Raw genomic sequence first — 25,684 nt, forward strand, 5'->3', positions numbered from 1 at the left:
TTGCAGTTTTTTTCTGATAGTTGGTTTCTGATCTCATAGTATGGTGTAAGAAGATACTTGATTTGATTTCAATATTCTTAAATTTACCAAAGCTTGCTTTGTGGCCCAGCAGACCACAAGCGATCTGTCTTGGAGAATATTCCACGTGCACCTGAATGTGTATTCTGCTGCTTTCAGATGGAATGTTCTATAAATATCAGTTAAGTTCATTGGTCTAATGTGTCATTTAAGTCCTGATTTCCTATCTGGATGATCTGCCCACTGATGTAAGTGGGATGTTAAAGTCCCCTATTATTATTGTGTTACTGTCAATTTCCCCTTTTATGGTGATTAGCAGTGCCTTATAAATTGAGTTCCTTCTCTTGATTATTAATGTTAGTAATGTTCTTCTTTGTCCCTTGTAACAGTCTTTAAAGTCTATTTCGTCTGTCATGAGTGTTTCTGCCTCAGCTTTTTTTTGATTTGTATTTACATGGAATACCTTTTTCATCCCATCACTTTCAGTTTGTATGTGTTCCTAGATCTGAAGTGGGTCTTTTGTAGAGAGCCTATATTCAAGTCATGTTTTTGTATACATTCAGTTGGTCTGCATCATTTGGTTGGAGCATTTCATTCATTTCTGTTCAAGGTAATTATCAATGTGTATGTTCTTACTTTTATCTTGTTAATTGTTTTGCATTCATTCATAAGTCTTTTTACTCCCCTTCCTCTTTTATTCTCCTGCAATTTGGTGGTATCTTTAGTGTTGTATTTAGATTGCTTTTTATTTTCTTTGTGTGTATCTATCGTAGACTCTTGATCTGCAAGTACATGAGATTTTGATACAACAGTCTATATATTTACAAGATTGTTCTAAGTTTCTGGTCTTTAGTTTCAAATGCAATTTCAGTATCCTACATTTGTACTCTGTTTTCATGATTGCTGGTTAAGGTGTCATATTTGTGTATGGATGATTTTTTACTATTACTGTATGATATGCCTTCACTGGTGAGCTTTCCCATTTCATAATTTTTTAGTTTCTAGTTGTGGCCTTTTCTTTTTTGCCAAGAGAAGTTCCTTTAGCATCTGTTGTAAAGCTGACATGATACTAAATTCTCTTAGCTTTTGCCTGTCTGTAAGGCTTTTGTTTTCTCTATCGAATCTGAACAAGAGCCTTGCTGAGTAGAGTATTCTTGGTTATAGGCTTTTCCCTTTTATTACTTTATATACATCTTGCCACTCGCTTCTCGCCTACAGAATTTCTGTTACAAACATTGCTGTTAGTCTTCTGGGAAATCCCTTGTATGTTACTTGATGCTTTTCCTTTGTTGGTTTTAATATTGTTTCTGTCTTTAATTTTTGTCTATTTGAGTAGTATGTGCCTTACTGTGTTCCTCCTTGTGTTTATCCTTACTGGCACTCTGTGCTTCCTGTAATTTAGTTGAGTGTTTCTTTTGCCATGCTAGGGAATTTTTTGGCTCTTCTCTCTTTAAGTATTTTCTCAGGCCCTTTCTCTCTCTCCCCTCCTTCTAAGACTCCTATAATGTGCATGTTGGTGAATGTAATATTGTTCCAGAGGTCTCTTAGACCATCTTCATTTTTTTTCATTCTTCTTTCTTTATTCTGTTCCATGGCAGTGTTTTCCACTACTCTTGTCTTTCATCTCACTTATTCGTTCTTCTACCTCATTTATTCTGCTATTGATTCCTTCTAGAGTACTTTTCAGTTATTATATTGTTCATCTCTGTTTGTTCTTTAAAGGTTCTATCTCTTTTAAACATTTCTTGCATCTTCTCAGTCTGTACCTCCATTCTTTTTCTGAGATCTTGCATCCTCTTTTCTGTTGTCTTTACCCTGAATTCTTTTTCAGGTAGATTGCCTATATCCACTTCACTTAGTTGTTCTTACAGGGTTTTATCCTGGTCCTTCTTCTGTAACATGTCTCTGCCACCTCGGTTTGTCTAACTTTCTGTGTTTGTGGTCTCTGTTCCTCAGGCTGCAGGATTGTAACTCTTCCTGGTTCTGGTGTCTGCCTCCTGATGGGTTAGGTTGGTCCAGGGTCTTGTACAGGCTTTCTGTTATGATGGACTGGTGCCTGCCCACTGGTGGGTGGAGCTGAGTCTTGTCCTTCTGGTGGACAGAGCTGTGTCAAAGGGTGTGTCTATAGGCAGCTGTGGGCTCAGGATGACTTTAGGCATTGTGTCTGCTGGTGGGTGGGACTGTGTTCCTGCTCTATTGATTGATTGGCCTGAGGCATCCCAGCACTTGAGCCTGTAGGCTGTTGGGTGGGACCAGGTCTTTGCGTCAAAACGACCACCTCCAGGAGAGCTGATGCCAGTGAGTTTCCCCTAGGGTGTCCACCAGCAGGGTCCTTGCACCCATAGTGAACTGCAGAAGACCCTACCTGCCCAGGAGACCCTGAAAGACCTGCAGGTGGTTCTGATCCAGGCCCTTGTGGATTCATTGCTTTGCCCGGGGTCCCATTGCACATGAAACCTTGTGTGTCCTCCAGGTGTGGAGTCTCTGTTTCCCGCTATCCTGGGGATCTCCTGCTCTCAACCCCTGTTGGCATTCAAAGCCAAATGCTCTGGGGGTTCCTCCTACTGACGCCAGAACCCCAGGCTGGTGAGCCTGACCTCAGGCTCAGAACTGTCGCTCCTGAGGAAGAACCTCTGTGATAGAATTATTTTCCAGCCTGTGGGTTGCCAACCCACCAGGCCTGGGATTTGATTGCATCCTGAATGCTCCCCTCCTACTATCTTTTCATGGCATGACTTCTTGTTTGAGTGTACAATATCTTATTTGGTAGGTTCAAGTCTCTTTTGTTGATGATTGTTCAGCAGTTGTGAATTTTGATGTGCTCCTGAGAGGAGGTGAGCTCAAGCCTTTCTACTTCACCATCTTGTCTCTTGTCTAAAATTTTTAATTCTTCTTGATAATACCCTGACACTGAAGATTATACCCTTGAACATTAGTTTGAGAAATGCTGATCTCTAGGAACAAATTCAAAGTCATTACCTCAGGACTGTTATGGATTGAGTTGTATCTCTAGCTCCCCATCTCTAACCTCAGAATGTGGTCTTATTTGAAGAGAATCTTTACAGTGGTAATCAGGTTAAACTGAGGTCATTGGGGTGGGCCCTAATCCAATATGACTGATTGCCTTATGAACACAAGAAATATAGCCAAAGACAGGCACCCAGGGAGAATGTCACATAAAAGCTAGAGTTGCTTTGCCACAGTGAAGGATCTCCAAAGGTTGCCAGAAAGCATCAAAGTCTAGGAGAAAGGCATAGGATAGATCTCCCTTACAGCACCAAGGAGAGGTGTAACTTCATACCTCTATCTCTAGAACTGAGACAATAAATTTGTTTAAGCCACTCGATTTGTGGTGCTTTGTAACAGAACGTAATATGAATAAACGGCATTCAATTGGGCTTCACTCATAGGTCAGTCAGTGAAGAATCTTCCTGCAATGCAGGAGAACCCTGGTTCAATTCCTGGGTTGGGAAGATTCCCTGGAGAAGGAAATGGCAACCCACTCCAGTATTTTTGCTTGGAGAATCCCATTGACAGAGGAGACTTGCAGGCTACAGTCCATGAGGTCACAAGAGTTGGACATGACTCAGTGACTAACTCACTAGGCATTCAACATGTTTCTAAATCAACAAACTATAAATATGTCCGTTTTCTACAAATTAATCAATAATTTAACAAAATTATAATGAAACCCTCAAAGGAAATTTTTTAGAACTTGAGAAAATGATTTAAAGTGCTATCTGAAAAGAATTAAAGCATTAGAAATATAGAGAGGTTAGAGAAGAATAATAAATTATGATAGAGGGCTGACATTATTATTAAAACATAATAAATTAATTAAAATTAATTAAAATATGGTGCTAAGGTAGAATTTGTTCAAATACTTATTATTGTCAATAACAGAAAGCTACTTCAAATTAGTTTAAACAGCAATATCATTGTTTAATATAACTGAAAAGATATATGGCAGGCTTCCTGTGATGGTTTAATTTAGAAGCTGATGATGACCTCCAGGATTACAGTTCTGTTTCCCTGTTATTCTCTCTTCTCCCTTTCTCCTCTGTCAACTTTATTTTCAGACTGTCTTGTATACAGTAGTTAAATGAATATCTGACCTGCTAAAGCTTAATGCTTATCATTCAGATCCAACAGGATAGATAGATTGATACATGTATATAACTATCAAAAAGAGAGTCCCAAAATTACTGCCTTTAACCACCTACCCTGTAAAAATCACAAGGTCAGTGATATAATTACTTCATTGCTGACTCTCTTTGAACTATATGAAAAAGTTCTTAGGCAATGATAATTAGAATCAGAACAAAAGAACACTTGAAAATAATAGGGAAGAAACAAAGTTTGTTAGAATTCACTAGTGAAATCATCTTTGAAGGAATGTTTTTAACAACAAATTCAATTACTTTGGTAGATTAAGGACTTACTGACATTTTCAATTCATCTTTTCAATGTGGTACAGTGTTTTTCAGGAATCTGTTCATTTCTTAGAAAAAGGCTAAATTGTCAAATTTATTGCTCTACAGTTATTAATGTTCATTATGTGTTTAATATTTGTAGTATCTTTAATGATATCTTCTCTTTTATTCCTGAAATTAGTAAATTTTGCTTTTATTTTCATGCTCAAGTAATAATACTATAGATTTGTCAACTTTTTTATTCTTTTCCAGAACCAATTTTGAGTTCATTAATCTTTTCTATTTTTCTGTTTTCATTCTGTTGATTTTAGCTCATATCTGTCTTATTTCATTTACTTTGAATTTAGTTCTCTTTTTTAAATTCTAGCTTCAAGTATAGAAACCTATACAATTAATTTTAAACCTTTCCTTTTTACTAATAAAAGAATTTTAAGCTAAACATTTAGCTACATCCCATAAACTTTGTTCAACTTTAATTATTGTCTTTTTTTAAAAATACTCTGTAATTTCTTTTTTACTTTTAAAAGTTTTACGTTCAGCTATTAAAAGGGGAGCAGGGCTAAAAAAGAGGGGGCGGCACTAACAACAAATAAGAGAAAGTGGTGAAGTCCTCATGTTAATAATTTGGTCCCTGGTCACTAGTTCCTAACTGGCTTTTAGTCTTTGATTTTTATATTAGGGTTGGGAAGAAAGGGGTCATCAATCCCATTTCCTCATCTTCCTCCCAACTTAGACCTTTAACCAAGACCTTGCTGTTTCCTTTTTTGACAATGGTTCCTTATCCAGTACTACAGCCAAAGATAACATTCAAAGCAAGTGATCACTGGTTGACTTCCATCTGAACCTTAAACCTGAATGGATTCAGCCGCCCTAGGAAGCTAATACTCCTCACCCTTTCTGGTTCTCCCTCAGAAGAGCAAGTGTATGCATGCTGCTGCTTCAGTCATGACTGACTCTGCATCTGAGGTCTCTGTAGCCTGCCAGGCCCTTCTGTCCATGAGATTCTCCAAGCAAGAATACTGGAGTGGGTTGCCATTTTGTTCTCCAGGCAGAAGAGCAATAGGAACTCTAGAAAAACCAAGCTTGAAATTTACATGAAATAGTATACAATCTAAATATTCTCTTTTACAACCACAGAGAATAAAGTAGAAACAAACTATCAGAATTACAGAAAAGATATACTATTTTGGATTTGCTTAATTATTCAGAAGTTTAAAGCACTGAATTTTATAATTATGATTACACTGAATTATTAAAATTTTTTCCTTGACCTTGAAAATCTTTAGATTTAGGAGTGCTAATTATCTCCTGTGAAATCTCATTTCATTATTTTGGGTAAGTTTATAATATAAAATCCCTTGCTTCAAATTGTATTTTTCAATTCTTAGCATTTACTTTAACTTTGAGTTTTAGAATTCTGTCATTAAGCATCAGGTAAAGTAATCTAGTCCTAGCCAGTTTAAATGACTTCATCAATACAGATTAAATAAATTTACTAAATGTGTATCACTAGTAAGTACTAGAGCTGGGGCTGGAATCCAGATCTCCTGACTCCTAGGCTAGTGCTTTTACACACTACACTTGAAGACCAGTACATCATAACATCATCAAATAATCTTAGGCTCTCAGGGGCCTCAAGATCATGTAAACTCCCTTAAATTATAATCCATGAACCACTTGTATCCAAAGAGAGGTTGGGTGCTGATTTTAAAAGCAGATTCCCTGACCTTATCAGACCTTCCAAATCAGAATACTTTGGAGTATGGCTGAGGAATTTGATAGATTTCTAAACTTTTAAATTTTCAGATGATTGTTATGTACCTATATTGAGCGTACTTTTCTAGGAATACTGAAAAATTACAGTCTCTACTTAAAATCTTCTCATAGTGGCTTCCCTGTGGCTCAGTGGTAAAGAATCCACCTGCCAATTCAGGAGATACGTGTTCAATCCCTGATCCAGAAAGATCCCACATGCCTCTGCACCACAACTGTTGAGGCTGTGCTCTAGACCCTGGGAGCCACAACTACTGAATCCACGTGCTACAACTACTGAAGACCACAGGCCCTAGAGTCTGTGGTCTGCAACAAGAAAGTAGCCCCCAATCACAAGTAGAGAAAATTCCCTGCAGCAATGTGGACCCAGCACAGGCAAAAATAAATTAAAAATTAAAAACAAATTCTCACAGGGAACACTTAACTTCTAAAACCATCATAGTCCACTGTTGGGGAAAATCATTAAAAAGCCGTTGGAAAGATGAACAAAACCCCTGTTTTTATTACTTTTAACAGTTGGTTCTAGCTTCTTGAAACAAAACAGAATAGGTTTTTCTTTTTTTTCCCCTGGAACTTAAAATTTCCAAATTCAGTAAACAGACTCTCTGTACTTTCACTCAAGTAATCGATCGTACCATTCTCCTTGTTGGAGAAAATGGAAGTAAATTAAATGTTAAAATTTTGTTCTCTTTCTGGACCTGCTAGCATTATGCCACATTTCTCTAAGATTGGAAGCTATTTTTTCTCATTCATTTTTTGTTATTATATATTTCAAATATATAACATTCCAACAAAAAAGTTACCGGATGGACACTTGTATCACACCCAGATCTCATTTGCTTCCTTGGATCTCTTCCATGCCACCTACTTCCTGGCCTCCAGCCACTGGCTATCCCTCAGCCTCCCCCACCAGGCAATTTTGTTCATGTCCTTGTGGTTCTACTGCCTGGGGCTGTAGCACCCAGGGAATGTTAGCTCCTTTCTCTACTTACAAACTTGGACCACCCACCCATTGAGAGAATGGATCTGTTACCCAGAGTGTCCTCTTAGAGGAACCCTGGTGATTCAGTGGAGCAGGAGTTAGGAGGAGTTGATATGTCCCAGGATGGACTCTGACCAAGGAGGACAGGAGATAGAAGAGAAGTAACAGATTCACTGCCTGTTCTGTCTCCTCTCATCAATTATTACAAGACACAATTCCCTTTACGGAATGTCTTGTGAAGTCCTGGTGGGCCAACCACACAGCACCTGCCCAGCTGCTCTCCTGCTGCCTGTGACCCGTGGCGGAGTGGGGCCAGTGCACGCATGGACTGATTTGCATTGCTGTGCAGCCTTCCTTGACTCACTCTTACTGCCTGACTGCCACAATGAAGCATAATCACTTAATATCCTTGTCTCAGGCTACATTCTAAGACAATACCATCTTGGTGCAAGCCAAGATAAACAGAAAATTGTTCCTTTCATACTATTGTGCCTTAATGAATGATCGTGTGTGTAGGGTTTTGCCTCTGCTCATTTAAACTGAACTTTCATGACAATTTCATATGCAGTCATTTCATGATTTATACTTTTTAAACAAAATGATAAAGAGTTTCTACCATTTACCTCACTGGTGAGAAAACTTCTTGAACAGTTATGTTTCTTCTGTTTATAATAAAAGATGAATAAGCTGTCAATCTATACATTTTTGTTAATTTATATCTTGCCAAACCTGCTCAATTCATCTTTTTAAAAAAATTTATTGAAGTATAGTTGATTTACAATGTGTTAATTTCTACTGTACAGCAAATGATTCAGTTATATATATAAATATGGATATATATGCATTCTTTCTTATATTCTTTTCCATTATGGTTTATCAAAGGATATGGAATATGGTCTCCTGTGCTATACAGTAGAGCTTTGTTATTGATTCAATATATAATATTTTGCACCTGTGAATCCCAAACTATCCACTTCAAGGATCACTGCCTTGTGTTGGAAAGGGGCTTGCGTAACTCAATGAAGATATGAGAAGAGAGGGATAGTGAGGCCTAACGTGCAGCAGTCCATTGGGTTGCAAAGAGTCAGACAGGATTGGGCAACTGACCACCACCAACAACAACAATCCCAAACACCAAATCCATCCCTGTCCTACCCATCCTCCTCCAACCACATGTGTGTTCTCTGTGAATCTGTTTCTGTTTCACAGATAAGTTTATTTGTGCCATGTTTTAAATTCTACCTGTAAATGATATCATATGACATTTGTCTTTCTAACTTAGTACATTAATCTCTAGGTCCATCCATGCAAATGGCATTATTTTATCTTTTTATGACTGAGTAGTATTCCATTGTATATATGTACCACATCTTCATCTTCTTTATCCGTTCATCTGTTAATGGATATTTATGTTGTTTCTAAGTCTTGGCTATTATAAATTGTGCTGCAGTGAACATTGGGGTACATGTATCTTTGTGAATTATGGTTTTCTCTGGATAATGCCCAGAAGTGGGGTTGCTAAATTCTAGATATCAACTCTATATTTAGTTTTTTGAGGAATCTCCATGCTGTTTTCCACAACAGGGCCACCAATTTACATTCCCACCAACAGTGTAGGGGGATTCCTTTTACTCCACACCCTCTCCAGCATTTGTTATTTATAGACTTTTAAATGATGGCCCTTTTGACCAGTGCAAAATGGTACCTCATTTTAGGTTTGATTTTCATTTCTCTAATAACTAGAGATGTTGAGCATCTTTTCAAATGCCTGTTGGCCATGTATATATTTTCTTTGGAGAAATGTCTATTTCAGTCTTCTGCCCATTTTTCAGTTGGGTTGTTTGTTTTTCTGTTGTGTCATATGAGCTGTTTATTTATTTTGAAAATTAAGCCCTTATTTGTTACATCATTTGCAAATATTTCCCCCCATTCTGTAGGTTGTCTTTTCATTTTGTTTATGGCTCCCATTGCTATGCAAAGCTTATAAGTTTGATTGTTTCTCATTTGTTTATTTTTGCTTTTATTTTTATTGACTTGGTAGAATGATCTCAGAAGATATTGGTACGATTGTCAGAGAATGTTTTGCCTATGATGTCTTCTAGGAATTTTATGGTATCATATTTTGTGTTTAAGTCTTTAAGCCATTTTGAGTTTATTCTTGTACATGGTGTAAGGGTGTTTTCTAGCTTCATTGATTTACATGCAGCTGTCCAACTTTCCCAGCACCATTTGCTGAACAGACTCTTTTTCTCATATTGAACCATTTTGGTTACTGTAGATTTGTAGTATTGTCTGAAGTCTAGGAAAGTTATTCCTCCTGCCTGGTTCCCCACTACCCCTACGGATTACTTTGGCAAGTCTAGATACTTGTTCTAGTTCTTTGAAAAATGTCATGGGGTAATTTTATAAGGATTGCATTAAATCTGTAGATTGCTTTATGTAGTGTTGCCATTTTAATAATATTAACATACTTTCTATTTCTTTGAATCAACTTTAGTTTCCTTTATTAATGTTTTATACTTCTAAGCATATGTCTTTCACCTCCTTGGTGAGGTTTATTCCTAAGTATTTTTTGATGAAATTTTAGAAGAGATTGTTTACATTCCCTTTTTGATATTTTATTTTCAGTATAAAATTTTCTTTTTTGATAGTGTCTTTGTCTGATTTTGGTATCAGGGAGATGATGGCTTCATAGAATGTCTCTGGGAGTGTTCCTTCCTCTTCAGTCTTTTGGAAGAGTTTGAGAAGGATGAGTATGGGTTCTTCATTGTATGCTTGGTATAATCTGTGTACCAAACATTGTATGTGAAACCATCTGGCCCTGGACTTTTGTTTGTAAGGAGTTTTGGGGGGTTTTTTCTGCTTTTGTTTAATAACAGATTCTATTTCACTGCTAATGACCAGTCTATTCAAATTATCAGTTTCTTCTTGAGTCAGTGTTGGTGGGTTGTGTTTCTAGAAACTTGTCCATTTCTCCTAGCTTGTCCAATTAGTTAGCATATAATTATTGATAATGTTCTCTTATGTTTTTTTTTTTATTTCTGTAATATTGTTTGTTATGTTTCCTTTTTCATTTCTTATTTTGTTTATTGGGGCCCCTCTCTTTTCTTCTTGGTGAGTCTGGCCAGAGGCTTGTTAATTTTGTTTACCCTTTCATAGAACCACCTCTTAGTTTTACCAACTTTTTTTCTATTTTTTATTCTCTTATTTATTTCTTCTCTGATCTTTATTATGTTCTTCCTTCTGCTGACTTCTGATATTTTAAAATTCTTTTAGGTGGTATGTTAGGTTGTTTATTTGAGAATTTTCTTTGTTCTTGAAGAAAGTCTGTATTGCTATGAACTTTCTTCTATGAACTGCTTTTGTTGCATCCCATAGATTTTTGTATGGCTGTTTTTATTGTCACTTGTATCAAAATACTTTTAAATTTCCTCTTTGATTTCACTGTTTACCCATTAATTGTTTCATAGCATGTTGCTTATGGTCCTTGTGGTCATGTTTTTCTCATTTCTTTTTCTGTGGCTAATGTCTAGTTTTATGCTGTGTGGTCAGAAAAGATGCTTGAAATAATTTCTATACTCTTAAATTTGTTGAGTCTTGTTTCTGTGCCCTTACATATGGTCAGTCCTAGAGAATGTTCCATGTGCACTTGAAAAGAATGTTTATTCTAGTTTTTGGGGGGATGTAAAACCCTGAAAGTGCCAATTAAGTCTAACTGTCCTATTGTATCATTTAGGATCTCCATTGACTTATAGATTCACTGTCTTGAAAAATCTGTCCATTGATGTGAGTGGGATGTTAAAATATCCTACTATTTTGTATTCCCATGAATTTCTTCCTTTACGTCTGTTAGTATCTGTTTTATATATGTGGATGTTCCTATATTGGGTACATATATGTTGACAAGTGTAATATCCTCTTCTTGTATTGATCCTTTTATCACATTATTGAGCAGAGACATATTAATATGTCTTTTGCTATCCAAATGCTATTGACTAGAGTATTTCAATATTCATTTACATAACAAATGGCTGGCCACAGACATTAGTTTCTGCAAAAATCCCCCAGTCAATAATGTGTTAACATTATTTAGTATCTTGTTTTATGTTTCTTTATGGCCTATGTTTTAAAGTCTATTTTGTCTGAGTATTGTGACCCCCTACTTTCTTGTCATTTCCATTTACATGAAATATCTTTTCTTAACCCTCGCCTTTATTCTATGTGTGTCCTTTGCCCTAAGTGGGCCTCTTATACACAGCATATCATTGGCTTTTTTGTTGTTATTGTTAACCAATCTGTCACTCTGTCTTTTTAATTGGAGCATTTAGTCCACTGACATTTAAGGTAGTTATTGATAGATTTGTATTCATTGCCATTTAAATCTCTTTTTTTCCCCCATTGACTTTGTATTTATTCTTTGTTCCTCCTTTTTGTTTATCCTTTTATGGTTTTCTTTTCTTTTATGTTATGCTTGCATTCTCTTCTTTTGTTTTTTGTGAACCTGTTGTATGTTGTTGTTTGGTGATGACCCTATTTTTCAAGTATCTTAACCCATTGCTGTATTTACTTTCTTTAAGTTGATAGTCATATAGGTTCAAATACATACTTTAAAAGAAAGTCCTCATTTCTTACGCTACTCCCCAACATTTTCTACTTTTGATGTCCTTCTTTGCATCTTCATGCTTTTCTTTTTGCTGTTCATTTTGGCTATCATCACTTTTACAATTTTTTATATTAATTTTTTAATCTGTGTACTGTCTTATTTAAGTGATTTACCTTTTCGTTCTATTTCTTAAACATTCTTGCTTATTTTCTTTTTTATTTTTATTTCTTTTAGGATATCTTTAGTATCTCTGTAGTCTTTTATTTTTTGCTTGTCAGAGAAATTCTTTCTCCTTCTGTTGTAAATAACAAGCTTGCTGAATAGAGTATTCTAGGTTGCACATTTTCCCTTTCAGGATTTTGAATATATCTTGCCATTCCCTTCTGGCATGCAATGTCTCTATAGAGAAACCTACTGATAGCCTTTCGGTGGTTACTTTGTAGTTAACTCTGATTTCTATCATTGGACTTATAAAACTATGTTGAAAAAAAGTGGAGAGTGGACATCCTTGTCTTCTTTCTGATCTGAGAAGAAATGCTTTTAGTTTGTCACCACTGAGAATGGACTTGTCATATATGGCCTTCATTATGTTGAAGTAGTTTCCCTCTAAGCCCACTTTTTGGAGAATTTTTATCATAAATTGGCATTGAAGGTTGTAAAAATCTTTTTACACATTTTTTTGAGATGACCATATGATTTCTAGTCTTTAATTTATTAATGTGGTGTATCATTGATTGATTTGTGGATGTTTAAAAGCTCTGTCATTGCTGGGCTAAATCACTTTGGATCATGGTATATGACACTTTTAATGTATTTTTGGATTTGGTTTGCTAGTATTTTGTTTCAGATTTTTGCATCTATGCTCATCAGCAATGTTGACCTGCAATGTGTGTGTGTGTGTGTGTGTGTGTGTGTGTGTGTGTGAGTGATATCTTTGGTTTTGGTATCAGGTTGTTGGTGGCTTTGTTAGGGGAAGCACACTGATTGAAACAGCCCACCCTGGCCAGGCACCATAGTAACCATTTGCATGAGTTGTTTTATGACAGGAGATCTTGATAAGTAATATGGAACTAGTAAGCCACCACCAGCCGGAAGAACTTGGGAAAGGTCGAAAGGAGACACCGCGTGTCTGTCCACTTCCCAGAATCCCTCTTGCTAGCATCCACCTTGGCTGAGCGATGCGTGCGCCACCAGGAAAGACTCTGAATTAGAATGATTGGCCAAAGAGCACCCGGAAACTAATCCCGTCACCATAAAACCCAAGACTGCGAGCCACGCAGCAGAGCAGTTCTCCTGGGTTCCCTTGCCCTCCTGGTCTCCACCCGGGTGCCCTTTCCCAATAAAATCTCTTGCTTTGTCAGCACGTGTCTCCTCGGACAATTCTTTTCCGAGTGTTAGACAAGAGCCCGCTCCTGGGGCGCTGTAGGGGGCCTCCCCCTTCCTATAACACTTCATAGAATGAGCTTAGGGTGTTCCTTCCTCTGCAGGTTTTTGAAATAGTTTGAGAAGTGTAGGAGTTAGCTCTCCTCTAATTGTTTAGTATAATAGAATTTGCCTATGAAGCCATCTGGTCCTGGACTTTGCTTGTTGGAAGTTTTTTAAATCACAGTTTTAATTTTAGTACTTGTGATTGATCTGTTCATATGTTCTATTTCTTCCTGGTTTAGCCTTGAAAGGTTGTACCTTGCTAAGAATTTGTCTATTTCTTCTTGTTTGTCCATTTCATTGGCATATAATTGCTTGTAGTAGTCTCTTGTGATCCTTTGTATTTCTGTGATGTCAGTTGTATTTTCTCCTTTTCCATTTCTAATTTTATTAAGTTCTCACTTTTTTTTCTTAATGAGTCTGGATAAACATTTATCAATTTTGTTTATCTTCTCAGAGAAGCAGCTTTTAGTTTCATTGATTTTTCTATTGTTTTCATCTCTATTTCATTTATTTCTGTTCTGATCTTTATGATTTCTTTCCATTTACTAACCTTGGGTTGTGTTTGTTCTTCTTTCTCTAATCACTTTAGGTATAAGGTATTTACTTGATATTTTCTGGTTTCTTGAGGTAAGATTGTATTGCTATAAACTTCCCCCTCAGAACTATTTTTGCTGTGTCCCATAGGTTTTAGATTCTTGTGTTTTCATTCATTTGTCTCAAGGTATTTTTTACTTCCTCTTTGACTTCTTCAGTGATCTATTGGTTGTTTAGTAACATTGTTTATACTGCATGGGTTGGTGGGTTTTACCATTTTTTCCCTATAAATGAGCTCTAATGTCAGAGTTGTGGTTGGAAAAGATACTTGATATTACTTCAGTTTTCCTAAATTTACTGGGACTTGATTTGTCACTCAAGATGTGATCTAACCTGAAGAATGTTCCATATGCTCTTGAGTAGAAAAGTGTATTTTGTTACTTTTGGATGGATTGTCCTATAAATATCAATTGAGAATGCAACACTGTTAAGTAATTATCCTCCAATTACTAATAAAAAATATCAAGTCTGTCTGGTCTAATGTATGTTTTATGGCTTTCATTTCCTTATTGACTTTCTGTTTGGGTATCTGACAATTGGTGTAAGTGGTTGTTGAAGTCCTAATTTTCTCCCCTTTTATGGCTCTTAGCATTTGCCTTATGTGTTGAGGTGCTTCTGTGTTGGGTGCGTGTAAGTTTATAATTACTATGTCTCCTTCCTGGCTTGAGCCCTTGGTCATTAGGTAGTGTCCTTTCTTGTCTCTTATTAAAATCTTTAAAGTCTATTTTGTCTGATATGAACATTACTACTCAAGCTTTATCTTGATTTCCATTTGTATGGAACATGTTTTTCCATCCTGTTGCTTTCAGTCAGTATGTGTCTCTAGGTTTCAAGTAGATCTCTTACTAGAAAATGCATTTACACAGGTCTTTTGTATCTATTCAGCTAGTCACTAACTTTTGGTGGAGCATTTAATTCATTTACATTTAAAGTAGCTATCAATATGTATGTTCCTATTGCATTGTTTTCAGTGTTTTGGGTTTGTTTGTATAGCTGTTTTTGTCTCTTTCTCTTTTTGTTCTCTTTTCTTATATTTTGATGACCATTTTAGTGTTATGTTTGGGTTGCTTTTTCTTTTATGAGCATGTGTCTCTTGTAGTTTTTGGTTTGCATTTCCCATGAGGTTTTGGTAAAGCCGTCTATACATAGGCAAGGTTGTTTCAAGTTGCTGGTCTCTTAATTTCAAATGCAATTCCCTACTCCTGCATTTGTACTCTCCTCATGGTTTCTGGTTTTGATATCATATTTATGTGTGGATGATACCCTGCTTTTGTTGTATATTTACCTTTAACAATGAGCTTTCCCTTTTTTTCTTTCTTTTTTTTTTTTTTTTTTTTTAGTTATGGCCTCTTTTATTCCCCCTTCCTAGAGAAGTTTCTTTAACATTTCCTGTAAAGCTAGTTTGATGGTGCTGAATTCTCTTAGGTTTAGTTTTTCTGTAAAACTTTTGATTTCTCCATTGAAGCTGAATGAAAGCCTTGCTAGGTAGAGTATTCTTGGTTGTAGATTTTTCTGTTTCATCACTTTAAGGATATCATGCCACTTCCTTCTGCCTGCAGAATTTCTGCTGAAAAATCAGTTGATAACATTATAGAGATTTCCTTGTGTGTTATTTGTTGCTTTTTAAAAAATGTATTTATTTTTGGCTGTGCTGGGTCTTTGTTGCTGCATGCAGGCTTTCTCTAGTTGTGGTGAGTAGAGGCTACTCTCTGTTGCAGTGCACAGGCTTCTCATTGAGGTGGCTTCTCTTGTGTGGAACACAGACTCCAGGCACACGAACTTCAGTAGGTGCGGTATTAGGGCTCAGTAGTTGTGTCTTATGGGCTCTAGAGCCTGGACTCAGTTGTGGTGCATGGGTTTAGTTTCCTCACAGCATGTGGGATCTTCCTGGACTGGGGATCAAACCCGTGCCCCCTGAACCCATGTCCCCTGCATTGCAGGCAGATTCTTATTCAGTGTACCACTGGGAAAGTTCTCTTGTTGATTTCAATCTTTTTCTTTGTATTTAATTTTTTTTAGTTTGATTAATTTGCATCTCAGCATGTTCCTCCTTGGCTCAGATGATAAAGAATTGCTTACAATGCAGCAGACCTGGGTTTGGTCCCTGGGTTGGGAAGATCCCCTGGAGAAGGGAATGGCTACCTGCTCCAGTATGCTTGCTTGGAAAATCCCATGGACAGATGAGGCTGGCAGGCTACAGTCCATGGGATCGCAAAGAGTTGGACACGACTGAGCGACTAACACTTTCACTTTCATCTTCCTACTTAGATTTATCCTGTATGGGACTCTCTGTACTTCCTAAACTTGAGTGACTGTTTACTTTTCCATGTTAGGGAAGTTTTTGACTATAATCTCTTCAAATATAATCTCTTCAAAGCTCTTCAAACAGACCCTTTCTATTTCTCTTCTGGGCCTGCTATAAGTCGAATGTTGATACATTTAATGCTGTCCCAGAGGTCTCTGATACTGTCCTCATTTTTTTTTCATTCTCTTTTCTTTATTCTTTAATGCAGCAGTGATTTCTACCATCTTGTCCTCCAGCTCACTTATCCATTCTTTGGCCTCAGTTATTCTACTATTGATTTCCTATAGTATATTTTTTCATTTCATTTATTTTACTGTTCATCTCTGTTTTTTCTTTGTTTCTTCTAGGTCTTTGACAAATGTTTCTTACATCTTCTAGATAAGTGCCTCCATTTTTTTCTCCAAGATCTTGAATCATCTTTGCTGCCATTGCTCTGAATTCTTTTTTTGGATAGATTGCCTATTTCCTCTTGATTTAGTTCTTGTAGGTTTTTATCTTGCTCTGTCATCTGTAACATATTTCTCTGGCTGCAGGATTGTAGTTCCTCTTGCTTCTGGTATCTGCACCCCACCCCCCACCCTGGTGGATGACGTTGGTCCAGAGGCTTGTGCTGCTAGCCCCTTGATAGGGGGTTTGACTGATGTTGTGGTGACCAGAGCCTGCCCTGGGGATTGAGCAGGACCTTCCCTTTGCTGTATGGTTGTCACTGCCATGTCAGGGGCAGGTCTGCTCCCTACTTGCTGATCTGTTTCTTAGCTGTTTCTGATGTTCAGTGCAAGGTAGGCAGAATTGGAGCACTCCCACTGGGAGAGACGTCACTGAGTATTCCTCTTCTGAAGCTGTGCTCCTGTGAATGTGCTCTGTTGTGTCCCCTTTTGCCCACTGTGCAGGCTCACAAAGTACTTGTTGTTGGCACTGCTCTTGGTCCCACCTTAACTATGAGTATGTTGGCAATTGGTCCTAGTAATTCTCAGATGTTATTTTCACCAGGCCTCTGGGACCAATCCAATGCATTCAAGTCCCAGGACTGCAGTACCCAGGCACCTTGATCTGCTATGGGAGCTATGGAGGTAGCTCACACCCTGGCTTGACCCAACCCTCAAATGTAGATGCCCACAGCTGCTAAAGCCAGGCACGTCTCAGCAGCAAGAACACTTGTCCATTTGGATGTTCTGCAGGTGCTGAGTTTGAGAAACTGTCAGCAGAGCTGTAACTCTGCAGTTCACAGAGCCATAAGGAACATTTTTAACTCTTCTTCTTTAGTCACAGCGCTCCTGGGGCTCAGCTGTGGTTTCAGCCCACCTCTGTGTGTTCCTTCCACTGGAGTCTGCTCTATAGGTTGCCAGAGCACACAGGCTGTCAGCTGGGAGGAGGCTAAGGCAGTAATCAGAGCGAGTGGGCCACCAGGTAGGAAGATGCTGGCAGTAGTAATTGGAACCCATGAGCCTCTCAGTCTGGAGGGAGCCGAAGCAATGATCATGACTAGCAGGTCACCAGGTAGAAGAGGAGCGGCCAAGAAGTAATGATAGGGCATGCTAGCCAGCTCCAAAAGGAGACTCCCTCCCCCAGCACCCTTGCTGATGCACAAGGAGAGAGAGATTGCAGTGGTGGCCCCACTCTTTGCACATCACTCAACAATGGCACCTTGCTCCTATGTCGGTCCATGCTTCCTCCACAAGCATTCCTGGTTGCAGAGCTCCTGTCCCATCCCCTCAGGCTGTCCCCTCACTGCCAACGGCATCCCCTCTGCAGGTCTGCTCTCCACACCCCACGTGGCTGCACCCAGCCGCCATGTGCACCAGAGGACACCCAGCTGAGTTTGAAGCGCACGGAGCTGTGGCACAGACCACCTGTGTAGGTCTCACTCTGTCCTGACGGCCGCACGCGGGTGGCTGTGCTCTCTGCCAAGGGCCTGAAGCTCCCCTTCTGTCCTAGCTGATCTCTCTGCCGGTCAGGGGGTGTCCCGCAGTGCAGGACTCTCTCCTCGCCTTCAGTTTCCCTCCAGGGATGCAGCTTCCATCCTGCTCCTCCTCTTCCTTTTCCGTTCTTTCTTCTGTCCTACCAGGTTATTTGGGGGTCTTTCTCATCCTTTTAGATGCCCAGGGTTCTCTGCTAGTGTTCAGCAGGCGCTCCACTTGTAGATGTATTCTTGATGACTGGTGAGGAGAGATGAGCTCCTCACACTCCTCTGCTGTCTTAAGGATCTCATGTCAGCTTTCATAATCAGTTATCATATAACTTAACAATCTGTTTACATTTAAAGGGCACTGACTTTGACAAAAGCCAGGTCTCAGCCAATATGTCACCTAGCTGTGTAAATTCAGACAAGTTGTCCCTTTCTGAACCATAATTTCCTTATCATGAACAAGGAGCTGTGGCCACACATGATTTCCTGCCAGACACTCAATAAGACTCTGAGAGCAAGAATCAAGGAGGACAATAAGTATCCAAATCCTTCAGCACAAACTGGTTATTTAGTGGGTGGACTGGGGTATTGGGAGGCAAAAAGGAAAACAGTGACTATGTATACTCAACTTTGGCTCTATGAAGTTTCTTTGTCCTTTTTGAATAAGAGCTTCAGGTCCTGAAGAGGCTCACTCATCCACTTGGCCTCTTCCAGCCATCCAAGGTCCGCTGTGTCCTGTGAATTCTTGGGGAGAAGGGAAGCTTTAATTCTAGAGAGGCACACCCAACTAGTGGTCCCTTTAGTTTTACTGTGGTGGAAGTGCTGAGAAGGACCTAATTAGGCCTTGCACTTGGGCAGTACTTAATCACAGGGGGACCTTTCTCTCCATGTTTTTACGAGAATAAAATCTCCCAGCTGACCCTGAATGGGGTCCATTTCTTAGCTGAGGACCAGCGAAACCCAGTTTCCATATTCTGATATCACCATCTGGACTTGTCATAGATTAATTAGGTACTTAATGAGCTCACTGGTTTTGGCATTCACCAAAATGTCAGGATAGAAAGGGCCTACCATAAGTCATTTCAAAGGAGTTGAGCCTTAGCCCCATTTCAGGTGCAACGCTGATTCTCAGGAAGGCTATGGATAAAGCTCTAAGTTTATGATGTCATTCTTTTTTTACTGGAACATAATTGCTTTACAGTGTTGTGGTGGTCTCTGTCATACATCAGTGTGAATCAGTCGTAATTGTGTGTGTGTGTGTGTGTGTGTGTGTGTGACCCCGCCCTCTTAAGTGTCCTCTCCCCAGACCCCCATTCCACCCCTCTGGGTCTTCTCAGAGCATCTGGCTGAACTCCCAATATTATACAGCCGCTTCCCAGTAGTTTTCTATTTTACACATGATGTTATATATATGTCAGTGCTACTTTCTCAATTTGTCCTAGCCTGTGATATCTCTTGATAGAGTTTAGCCATGATTGTATTTATTTTTCTTTCTTTTCTATCATCATAAAATTGTTTTCAAGTGTACAGCAAAGTGTTCAGATATATATAGATGTGTAGATACAGATTTTTATGAGCTTCCCTGATGGCTCACAGTAAAGAACCTGCCTGCCAATGCAGGAGACATGGGTTTGATCCCTGGGTAGGGAAGATCCCCTGGAGAGGGAAATGGCAACCCACTCCAGTATTCTTGCCTGGGAAATCCCATGGACAGGAGCCTGGTGGGCTACAGTCCGTGGGATTGCAAAAGAGTTGGACACAACTAAGCAACTGAGTGTGCACACACATACGCATATAATTATTTTATTAAAAAGTATTGATCATAGTTCCCTGAACTATCCAGTAGGTCCTACTTGCTTATCTATTTTAAATATAGTAGTGTGTTTATGTTAATCCAAAACTTCTAATTAATTGCTCCCACCCTCTTTCCCTTTTGGTAGTCGTAAGTATGTTTTCTATGTTTATGGATTTATTTCTGTTTGGATATTAAGTACATTAGTATTTTAAAAAAATAAAAGGTTCCACATGTAAGTGATAACCTTTAATATCTGTCTTTCTCTCTGGCTTACTTACTATGGTAATTTCTAGGCCCATCCATGTTGCTGCAAATGGCATTATTTCATTCTTTTTTATTGCTGAGTAATATTCCATTGTATATATGTACCACATCTGGACACTTTTTAGGTTGTTTTCATGTCTTGGCTAATGTTAATAGTGCTGCAATAAACACTGGAGTATGTATCTTTTTGTGTGGTTTTCTCCAGGTATGTGTTCAGGAGTGGGATTGCAGGATCATATGGTAATTACATTTTTAGTTTATCAAGGACCCTCCATTGTGCTCTCCAATTGCTGTACCAATTTGCATTCCCACCAAGATTGTAGGTGGGTTCATTTTTCTCCACACCCTCTCTAGTATTTGTTATTTGCAGCCTTTCTATAATGGCCATTCTGACCAGTGTAAGGTGATACCTCAGGTGATTTGCATTACTCTAATAATTAGCAATGTTGAGCATCTTTTCACATGCCTTTTCACTATCTTTATGTCTTCTTTGGAGCAATGTCTATCTAGGTCTTTGGCCCATTTTTTCATTGGATTTTATTTTTAATTGAGCTGAATAACTGTTTGTGTATTTTGGAGATTAATCCCTTGTTGGCCACATCATTTGCAAATATTTTCTTCCATTGCATATGTTGTCTTTTTGTTTCATTTATGGCTTCCTTTGCTGTGTAAAACCTATAAGTTTAATTAGGTCCTATTTATTTTTTGAAAGAAATTGAAAAGATGACACAAACATATGCAAAGATAAAGTGTTCTTATGTTGGAAGAATCTATAATTGTCAAACTGACTAAAAGTGCCCATGGCAATCTACAGATTTGATGCAATCCCTATCAAATCATCAATGCCATTTCTCACAGAATGAGGACAAAAAAAAAAAAAAAAATGGAAACACAAAAAGACCCCAAATAGCCAAAGCAATCATGAGAAAGAAAAATGGAGCTGGTAGAATCAGGATCCCTAAATTCAGACTATGCTACAAAGCTACATTAATCAAAACATTACCAAACTGGCATAAAAAGCAGAAATATAGATCAGTGGGACAGGATAGAAAGCCAGAAATAAGCCCACATATCTATGATCAATTAATCTACAACAAAGGAGGGAAGAATATACAGTGGAGGAAAGTCTCTTTAATAAGTGGTGCTCAGAAAACTGGACAGCTACATGTAAAAGAATGAAATTAGAACATTCTCAAGCACCATACACAAAAATAAACCCAAAATGGATTAAAGATGTAAATATAAGACCAGATACTACAAAACTCCTAGAGGAAAACTTAGGATTCTTTTTAAAGTAGATTTGTCCTTTCTCCTTTTCCCACTGATTAAGGCCTCCAGCCAGCATGGAGGTGGTAGCAAATGCCTGTGGTAGTAGAGATTTGTTACATGACCTTAGCCACAAAAGAGAGGCCATTAAAACTTTGTAAAGACTGTAATTTCTGAACTGAGGAATTATTTTCTTTCATAATGCCATTATTGCTTCCTGAGCTCTCTGGGTACATGTTGGAAAGGATTCATCAACCTATTAACACTTTAACAACCAGTAAGTATTTACATCTCTGAGGATGGCATCTGTGAAAAGTCTATTTGTCAGTCTTCTATCAGATAAATTCCTCTTCTTTGGATGGACTGGAGGAGGGGTGGAGACCTAAGTTTTCCCCCTGGGTTGTTATGGTAGTATATACTACAGGCCTTAGTGATTTCTGAGGCAGTCTGAGGAAAGCCTATGCTGGAAAAATTTCTTCCACCAGGTTAGTCAAATCATCCCTCCCCAGATGAGAGGAGTCATGGGGTGCCTTTAAAATTGTCCGCTGTAATGCTCTGGGCAGCATTATTGTTTGTTCCTCAGTCCACCATTCCCTGGGGCCATTTTGATGTCCCCTAGTTCTGGCCTACTTTATTTTCTCCTTTGTATGCTGGGGTGGTAAAAGCAGGTTAGTACATGAAGGAGTAAGGTGGCCCAAGTTGAAGGGATTTTAAGAGCTGCACTCTACTGTCTTGTCGGCCAGGTTATTTGCTGATACTGTAAATTTCCCTTCTGGCATCTCTTACAGTGGATAACTGCCATTTTCTTAGGGTCTTGTTCTGCCTCTAGGAGTTCTAAGAGAACTCCTGGCGGTGCTGGAGGGGAGAGTCCCGTGCACTCAGAGTCCCCTGTGTTTTCAGATGGCAGCATGAGCACGTAACACAAAAAATGCAGGCTTAGAATTTGTCTAATGTTGATCCTCTTGTCTTTTCCTAGGTTTGGAGCTAGAACTAGAGCTATCAGCTTGGGGTTTTATTTTTGTGCCAAGGTTTGAGGTGGCAGGGCATCAGTCTCTGTGAGCTTGTAGAAATCTACTCTGGCATACCTGGATTTCTGGATGCCATCATGTATGTAGTTGCTTCCATCAATAAACCAGAGAGCATCAGGGTCCTTCCTCCAGGGGCTGGTCCCCAAGATCAGGTCTGCTGGAATATTGTTCGATGGTCTCAGTACAAGAACGAGACAGCTCCTCTGGGCTTTCTACTTTCATAAATACGGCTGGACTTAAGGCGTGTCATACTGTAAGGGTCACCTCACAAGAGTCGAGGAGGGCTTGATATTCTGTGAGGCAGCCTCCAGTCAGCTCTTGTTGTCCTTCAGTTTCTAATATTCCCTGTACCTGTGTGGGGTGGATGCCTCAGGGCTTGTCCCTCTTGTGGCCTCTGCAACTAGCACAGCTGTGGCTGCTACGACTCACTGGCCACCCAGGGGCCACTGGGTCTAATTGCTTGGAGAGATGCTACTGGCCATGGAATTGGCCCTACTTTTGGGGCCAATTTTTGAGAATTCTCCATGTTATTATGCTTTGAGGTCAAAAGAGGGCTTGTTAAGATCTGGGATCCCTAGGGCTGAGGCACTAGTCAGGGATGTCTTAATCTAATCAAATCTTCTTTTATAAATTCCTTGTCCAATCTAGAGGTTCTATGTCTGGTCCCTTCAAGGCCTTATGGTGGATTTTGTTTTTATTTTTTTTTTTTTTACTGCGCTGGGTCTTCACTGTGGGATGCGGGCTTCTCTAGTTGTGGAGCACAGCAGTATGTGGGATCTTAGTTCTCTGACCAGGGATTGAACCCAGGTCCTTTGCATTGGGAGTGAGGAGTGCTGTCCACTGGACCACCAGGAAAATACCCTCATACAATGGTTTTTCCTTGAGACCAAATCCAGGGATCTAAATCTCATAAAACCCAGCCATTCCTAAGAAGGGTCTAAGCTGTTTCTTTGTTTGTGGTGATTGTAAATGGATGATTGCTTCCTTATGCTGGGTTGTAAGGGTGCACTTCCCTGGGCTTAGAACATGTCCCAGTGAGGTGACTGTCTGGGAGGAAGTTTGGGCTTTCTGTGGGGATACTTATGCCCCTTGGAGCCCAGAAAATTGAGGAGCTATATAGTGTTTTGGCTCAGAGGGTAAAGCATCTGCCCACAATGCAGGAGACCTGGGTTCGATCCCTGGGTTGGGAAGATCCCCTGGAGAAGGAAATGGCAACCCACTCCAGTATTCTTGCCTGGAGAATCCTATGGATGGATGAGCCTGGTAGGCTATAGTCCATGGGGTTGCAAAGAGTCGGACACAACTGAGCAACTTCACTTTACACTTTACACAGTGTTTTAGTCCAAAGCTTTCTTTGAAGGGCTACAGATAAGGAGATTATATACATATGGTGATAATGGCCCTGTATCTAACTTTAGTTCCCTTAATTCCAAGGCCTTGCCAGGCAGGTGTGGACTATCCTGGAATCTATGAGGAAGAACATGATAGGTATATTGTTGGGTTTCATCAGTGTCTGTGTCAATACATTCAAAAGCAAAAAGGGGGTACTTTCCTGGTAGTCCCGTGGTTGAGAATCTGCCTGCCAATGCAGGGGACATAGGTTTGATCCCAGATCAAAAACTAAGACCCCACACGCCATGGGGCAAAAAAGCCCATGTGCCACAACTACTGATAGCCACAGATACTGAGCCCGTGTGCTCTAGAGCCAAAGCTCTACAACCAGAAAAGCCACCACAGTGAGAAGCCTGTCACCACAACTTGTTTCCCTGCTGCAACCAGCGATAGCCTGCATGCAGCAAGAGCCCGTGTACTATAACGAAGACCCAGCACAGCCAAAAATAAATAAAAATTTTAAAAATGCTATTTAGAATTTCCTGATGGCCCAGAAATTAAGACTCTGCACTTCAAATACAAGGGGTAAGAGATTGATCCCTGATCAAGGACTAAGATCTCAAGTGTTATAAGGTGTGGCCAAAAAAGAAAAAAAGCATTGAGAATCAGGGTGAGCTGGTATACAGAATGCATCTTTATGATCAAGGGCTGTAAACCAGGGTGTATCCTTGGGTATCTGAGTAGGGTTGTACATGGATTGGGAACAACTGGAGGAAGAGGAATTATAGCTTCATTTCATATAGGTTCATTCAGAGATCTTGAACCATTCTATATTCCCCACTAGGTTTGAAGACAGGTAGAATTGAAGTATTGCAGGGAGACTGACATGGCACCAAAAGCCTATAATTGATTAATTTTGAGATCAGGGGTTGAAGGCCTTGTCGGACCTCTGGTTCTATGGAATATTGGTGACTGGAAGAGAAGTTACTAGTTTTTTTCAAGGTGATTTTTATAGGGATGACAAACTTAAACATCCCTGGGATTCTCTGATCCCAGTCTTTCAATCTCTTGGGGAATATTTTGGGGTGGACTGTCCATGTCTTGTATAACACACAGCCCAGAGAAAAACATTTCTTGCTTTCGGTTTTCACGGAGATTAAAAGTCACCCTCAAAGCTGAGAGAAAGTCCCTTCCTAATAGTGGGCTGGGACATTCAGGTGTGACAAGAACTTGTGAGTTAGAAGGGTCTTTCACCAGGTGTAAGTTAGAGGGGTAATGAAGTGTTTTATCTTTTATCTTCCTCCTATCCCAACAATAGAACAGGTTTTGGGAGCAAGGGGTCCAGTGTGAGAAGTCAGGACAGAGTAAGTGGCTCCTCTGTCCCCTGGAAACTGGTTAGGCTTACCTGCCATTTCAATGTTGTTGTTCATTCGCTAAGTTGTGTCTGATTCTTTGCAACACCATGGACTACAGCATGCCATGCTTCCCTCTCCTTAACTATCTCCTGGAGTTTGCTCAGACTCATGTCCAGTGAGTTGATGATGCCAAACAACCATCTCATCCTCTGTTGTCCTCTTCGCCTCCTGCCCTCAGGCTTTCCCAGCATCCGGGTCTTTTCTAGTGATTTCACTCTTCGCATCAGAAGGTCAAAGTATTGGAGCTTCAGCATCAGTCCTTCCAATGAATATTCAGGGTGATTTCCTTTAGGATTGTCTGGCTTGATATCCTTGCAGTCCAGGGGACTCTCAAGAGTCTTCGCCAGCACTACAGTTCGAAAACATCCATTTTTTGGTGCTCTGACTTCTTTATGGTCCAACTCTCACATCCATACATGACTACTAGGAAAACCATAGCTTTGACTAGCTAGATCTTTGTCAGAAGAATGATATCTGTGATTTTTAATATGCTATCTAGGTTTATCATAGCTTTCCTTCCAAGGAGCAAGTGTCTTTTAATT

Source organism: Odocoileus virginianus, chromosome 7, assembly GCF_023699985.2.
Source record: "Odocoileus virginianus isolate 20LAN1187 ecotype Illinois chromosome 7, Ovbor_1.2, whole genome shotgun sequence".
In the NCBI taxonomy this organism is placed as follows: Eukaryota; Metazoa; Chordata; class Mammalia; order Artiodactyla; family Cervidae; genus Odocoileus; species Odocoileus virginianus.